Genomic DNA, 6,000 nt, shown 5'->3' with positions numbered 1-6,000 from the left:
GCCTCGTTAGCGCAGTAGGTAGCGCGTCAGTCTCATAATCTGAAGGTCGTGAGTTCGATCCTCACACGGGGCAAGGCCTCATTTAGTCACTGTGCCTAATCCAAGCCCAGTTAGCAGACTGGTTTCATGTCATTTAGTGACTTTCATCATAAATAGAACAGGTAGTAAACATTCATTTACAGTCAGAAGGGTGTGAGTTTGATTCTCATCCAGTTTTTGATGCTTAGATTTAGATTCTGATCTAAGCCCAGTTTGCAGATGGGTTTCATGTTAAAGATAACTTTCCCCGTGATAAAATCATAGCAGTAGTGCACGGTCTCTGGTGCCTTATTGCTTTACTATCTAATTTGTTTATGGTAACAGCACCTTTTCATGTAGAGTTGTAGAAATGTAGTTTTTACAGGATCCAGTGAAATTTTCTATATTAGTAATTTAAGTGGCTTGTCTTATCTAAGTGCAGCGTTTCATAAGAATGCCAGATTTTGGGGTTAAAATGTCTCTGTCAGCAAACTGGCTAAATGAAAACTTTCTAGATTAGCGGTGATTAGACGTGCTGAGGCATAGTTATGGTAACAAACCGCAAATTAAAGAAACAGTGGCCACATTTCATGTCAGTCACGCTGACCTGTTTGAATGAGGAATGATGTACCAGCGTGTACTGTGTGATCGACGTAGTGTGCACCCCTGATCTAGACTCTCTATCAGAATGAATACTGCCAACCTGAAAGCAGTTTGCTTATTATTCACCGTAAAAAAAAGATTCTGATGTTAAAGCATTGGTTTTGTACTTCATTTCTCCGCCCGTCAGACTTGGCTCTCCTGTCATGCCACTCACTTTGAGAAACACTGGATTAGGCACAGTAACTAAAATGATCCCTCAACTTCCTTGGCCCGTGTGAGGATCAAACTCACGACCTTCAGATTATGAGACTGACGCGCTACCTACTGCGCTAACGAGGCTGACAGCGACCCGTCTAGACTGAATCTGACAGTTTTTGTAGTTGTAGTTTAGGCACAATGTTGAAAAGCAGAATCTGAATGTGAGCATCACGAACTGGATGAGAATCAAACTCACACCCTTCTGACTGTAAGTGTATGGTCACTACCTGTTCTATTTACAGTGAGACATCTGATAATAACATTGAAAAGCAGAATCTAAATGTAAGCATCAAGAACTGGATGAGAATCAAACTAGTGCTGGGCGATTTTCACGATTAATTTGGTTCATTTGCATGAACGTTTTCACACGATGTTAGAAATGAGACAATCACGATTGTTTACATACTTTATATTTTAATTAAAATACCAACATGTCACGAGGCAGAAAGTGACTCATGGAATTTAAATCAGGGAAAGTTTAATATCAAAAGGGCAAAACAGTGTACAAAATCAGGTTTAGTCTAAAACCAGATAGACTAAAACAGTTAAAAGAAGTCAACAAGTGTCGGTAACGGTTAGATTAAGAAAAAAAAGAGCACAAACACGATCGGCAAAACGAGACACAAACAGAAGAGTTTCATTAAGATTCACTGAATCAAACACAGCCGAACTGAATCAAAATTCCGGAGCTGATGAGCGTGATCAAGATTGGCTGACATGTGATAGTCACGTGACAGCCCGTGGGAGCATGGGAATTGTAGTCCATATTGTTAGAAGCAGAACGTGCCCTTTCCATCCACCCCCCAGTCACAAGAGGACGAAACCAAAGCTGAGCTGAGTGATTACTTGATGCTAGTGTTGTGCGATACTGCAAAATTTGGTATCGATCCGATACCAAGTAAATACAGGGCCAGTATCGCCGATATCGATCCAATACCGATACTTTTTAATAATTAAGGTAGATGCATCATTCAATTGCTAGATCTGAATGAATTTTCATGACCTTTATGTGTATATTCGTAATACATTTTTTTTCTAAGTAGCTGCTCTCAGAAGGGTTGTAAATAAATTCAGTTGTTTAAAGCGGTCCAATTTCTTGTTTCTGGTGCTTTACTCTCTCACGTTACCATCATGGAGTATCACCACTCATAGTTGTGTTGTGTGTAGTGACCGAATATACGTATGTTTCCTTGTTGATTTAAAATAAAAAAATGATGCTATTCTTTTTACATTTATAAGCACAAAGTCAAAAGAAAAGAGCTCTCATTCACCAAAACACGGAATAAGAGCCTCACTACATGCTCTGATTCATTTGCCTAGGGTGCGCAAAGTGCATAAGGTGCATCTATACTTATAGTTTACACTATTATTTCCATAAAATCTAAAAACTAAAATAAAAAGAAAAACTAAAGTATTGAACCCATCACACTAGTATCGATCCGATACCAATACCAACGTTGGTATCGATAATATCGAGAAATAAGGAGCACAAACACGATTGGCAAAACGAGACACAAACAGAAGAGTTTAATAGGCTCTATGCACGCAAGCTCTGTGATGCGTTTCCGTTTAGTGTTAGTTGGGCAGTCTAGCTTCCGGTTTGTTCTAAACACCGGCACATTTCTAAACACAACGTGTCGTATAGCGGCGAATATATAGAGTTTGAGTTCTAAAATTAGTAAGAAGGTTTTGCCTTTTCAAAAACAAGATCGGGGTGGTTTGGAACATTCTCAGAGTACATGTTGAACGCTGCATCCTGCGGGTAAAAGAGCATAAGTTGTACGACACAGTGATCGCTATGTCCATTTCTGGGAGCATAAGTCAGCTGTTTACTGTATCGTGAGGTTGGACCAGTTGTCAATGGATGGAGCTAAACATTCGTTTTTGTCTGCAATTTTTTTAAAGAACGTGTACATTTAAATATTGTAAATATATATTATAGTTTATACTCTTTCTGTTTTTAAACAAAAGCATAAAAAGCCAACAAAAGCCTCTTCATTATGTAAACATATACCTTTTATATGTACACTTTCTATTTACATTATTTTATCAGTTCTACAATTACAGACTGTAGTTCATTTGTTTCTTTCTATACTGTGTTAGACTCCTTTCTGTTCTTGATGACCAGGACCCCCACAGAGCAGGTATTATTTAGGTGGTGGATCATTCTCAGCACTGCAGTGACGCTGACATAGTGGTGGTGTGTTAGTGTGTGTTGTGCTGGTATGAGTGGATCAGACACAGCAGTGCTGCTGGAGTTTTTAAATACCATGTCCTATACTCACTGTCCACTCTATTAGACACTCCTACCTAGTTGTTCCACCTTGTAGATGTAAAGTCAGAGACGATCGCTCATCTATTGCTGCTTTTTTTAGTTGGTCATCTTCTAGACCTTCATCAGTGGTCACAGGACGCTGCCCACGGGGCGCTGTTGGTTGGATATTTTTGGTTGGTGGATGATTCTCAGTCCAGCACTGACTGAGGTGTTTAAAAACTCCAGCAGCACTGCTGTGTCTGATCAACTCAAACCAGCACAACACACACTAACATACCACCACCATGTCAGTGTCATTGCAGTGCTGAGAATGATCCACCACCTAAGTAATACCTGCTTTGTGGAGGTCCTGACCATTAAAGAACAGAGTGAAAGGGGCTAACAAAGCATGTAGAGAACCAGATAGACTACAGTCAGTAATTGTTGAACTACAAAGTGCTTCTACATTGAGTGTGTAAAACAGTTTTTGCTGTTTCTCACGTTTTGTGAATCTGGCAGTTGTTTAACATTCATTTCATGATGAATAGACCACTTGAATGGTGTTAAAAAGACTTGAAATAAAATCTTTTTACATTTAACTTAAAATGGATTTTTTTTTTACTTTCTTTTGTAACGTGATTTGAACTGAACAGCATATATATTTGCTACCCCATTGCTGCCAGCTTGACACTGATAAATTCTGTAATGACTTTAAGTCTTGATAACCTGCTATAATAATAATACGAATAAAAAAAAATTAAAGTTCCTCCTCGCATTTACAACAAATATGTTTTTTTGGAGAAAGACATGTTAATACTGTAACATCAAATTAATCAATTGACAGGAAATTTATGATGGTCTGACATAACATTTGATAATGAATAAAAGATAACTTATTGATATATTGGCAAACAAAACTTTTTTACACTTTATCAAAAGATTGAGGGTAAATTGCTAATATATTCAGTCAGATATGTTAAGTTTGTTTTATGTTTTATTAGGATTTGAACACCATGTTTTACACTTTGGTTACATTCACGACAGAAACGCTAGTTACTCATTACACAAGATTCATCAGTTCAAGTTTTAATATCAAACAGTCATGGACAATTTAGTATCTCCAATTCACCTCACTTGCACATCTATGGACTGTGGGAGGAAACCGAAGCATCCGGAGGAAATCCACACAGATACAGGGAGAACATGCAAACTCCACATACAAAGAACCCCGAACGCTCCACCTGGGAATTGAACACACACACATACATTATATATATATAATAATTTGATCTCTGTATGGGCCACACACCCCTTAATGATTAATGGTAGCATGGCTGAGAGAGAGTCAGGTGAGCATGTTCTGTGTTTCAGGACTTTCTAACCTGAGTAATTTGATCTCTGAAAGTGAGAATATCACCCTGTTTTTCTGGCTTCATTTCACCTAATGAACGTGGCATGACCTTTATAAATGCTTACAATCAATTTTGAAAATGGCAAAAATAAATAAATAAAAACAGAACTGCTGTGTAATTTAGTGAATTCTTGCACTGCACATGGCAGAAGACTAAAAGAAATGTAGACCGTGTAGAATAAAAGTATTAGGAAAGTATGAGGTTAAAAGCATCAGCTTTTATTTATTCTTAAATCATAACAGTTGACCAGATAAAACCTGAAATATCAGTGGAATAAGAATCAGTGTAAATGTAAGAAACTCTGCGTCTGTTTTATTGGCATTTTATTGAGCAAAACTCATGAGAGTTTAACAAGACGTGGCGCTTTTAAAGATGTGAATCTTTCCTTCTGACATTATTATTTCATTATTATTTATTACTTTTTTAATTAATATTAACATAAAGAGTAAAACCCTAACAAGACCACTATTTATCAATAAACACAATTCATTAGCTGTCCTTTTAAGATGTGTGTTTACATAAACAACACCTGACATATAATGAACCTAAACAATGTTAAGGTTTTAATCACTTACCTATTTTTTTTAGAAAGGCTAAACGAAGGACGTCTATAAGAAGGATCTTGTTTACAGCGTCTCTCTCTTACAGCCACACCACCCTGAGAACATCCGATCTCGTCCGATCTCGGAAGCTAAACAGGGTCGGGCCTGGTTAGTACTTGGATGGGAGACCGCCTGGGAATACCAGGTGCTGGAAGCTTTTATCCACACACACCCACCTTCACTCCAAACCTCCTGTTACACACTGACCCAGCGGCTTTTTCTTCATCAAAGCTACACAATGACACAAAGATCAGCTCCAACTTTCATTCTTACTACAGTAAAACACATTCAACTGACTTTTAAAGTGAAGTTCAAAATGTTGTACAAACATCGTCTCCATCTAGTGCTGCTAGAAATAAATTACAGCTTGTTGCTTGGGTACAGATTTTATAATATATAAAAATTAAAGAGTGTTTATGGCTCTTTTGTCCAAAGTGTTTTTGTAACGTGTTGTAGACCTGCAATGGCGACTGTTTTTGGTATACAGGAAAGAAAAGGCCGAATGCAGGTGAAAAAGTGCTATATGGCAACCCAGCACTGTATAAATATTGGACAGAACACATGATGGGTTATTTTACCTTGTTGGGTTGTGCAGTTTAACCATTGTGCTGAGCTGTGAGGTTCTTTTTACCATGGGTCAACTATGTAACTTTACTTTATTTAAATGAAAGGTTTACATTGCTGTGTTCAGGATTTCCTCTTTAGTGATATTTAATGTTAATAGATGTTCTGATCTAAATGCTGCTGCCTTTGACCTTTAAAACTGAGTAATTTCTGAGATCATTAAAATAAGTGAAATGTTTATTTTGTAATTTGGTTTTATATTATTTGTACAAACATTTGTTTTATGCAA

General features: G+C 37.4%; 3 non-coding genes across 3 annotated transcripts; 2 read left to right on the top strand and 1 right to left on the bottom strand.

The window, feature by feature from the left end:
* trnam-cau (transfer RNA methionine (anticodon CAU)) lies at positions 1-73 on the top strand. The gene has a single exon. It is a non-coding gene; the product is annotated as a tRNA-Met (tRNA).
* Positions 74-887: 814 nt separating this feature from the next.
* trnam-cau (transfer RNA methionine (anticodon CAU)) lies at positions 888-960 on the bottom strand. Its single transcript has one exon. It is a non-coding gene; the product is annotated as a tRNA-Met (tRNA).
* A 4,225-nt stretch (positions 961-5,185) lies between these two features.
* LOC134329733 (5S ribosomal RNA) lies at positions 5,186-5,304 on the top strand. Its single transcript, XR_010014954.1, has one exon. It is a non-coding gene; the product is annotated as a 5S ribosomal RNA (ribosomal RNA).
* Positions 5,305-6,000: the final 696 nt, after the last annotated feature.

Source organism: Trichomycterus rosablanca, chromosome 15 (genome assembly GCF_030014385.1).
Source record: "Trichomycterus rosablanca isolate fTriRos1 chromosome 15, fTriRos1.hap1, whole genome shotgun sequence".
Taxonomy (NCBI): Eukaryota; Metazoa; Chordata; class Actinopteri; order Siluriformes; family Trichomycteridae; genus Trichomycterus; species Trichomycterus rosablanca.
Note: the sequence above shows the minus strand (reverse complement) of the source record. Positions and strands in the feature narration are given on the sequence as shown.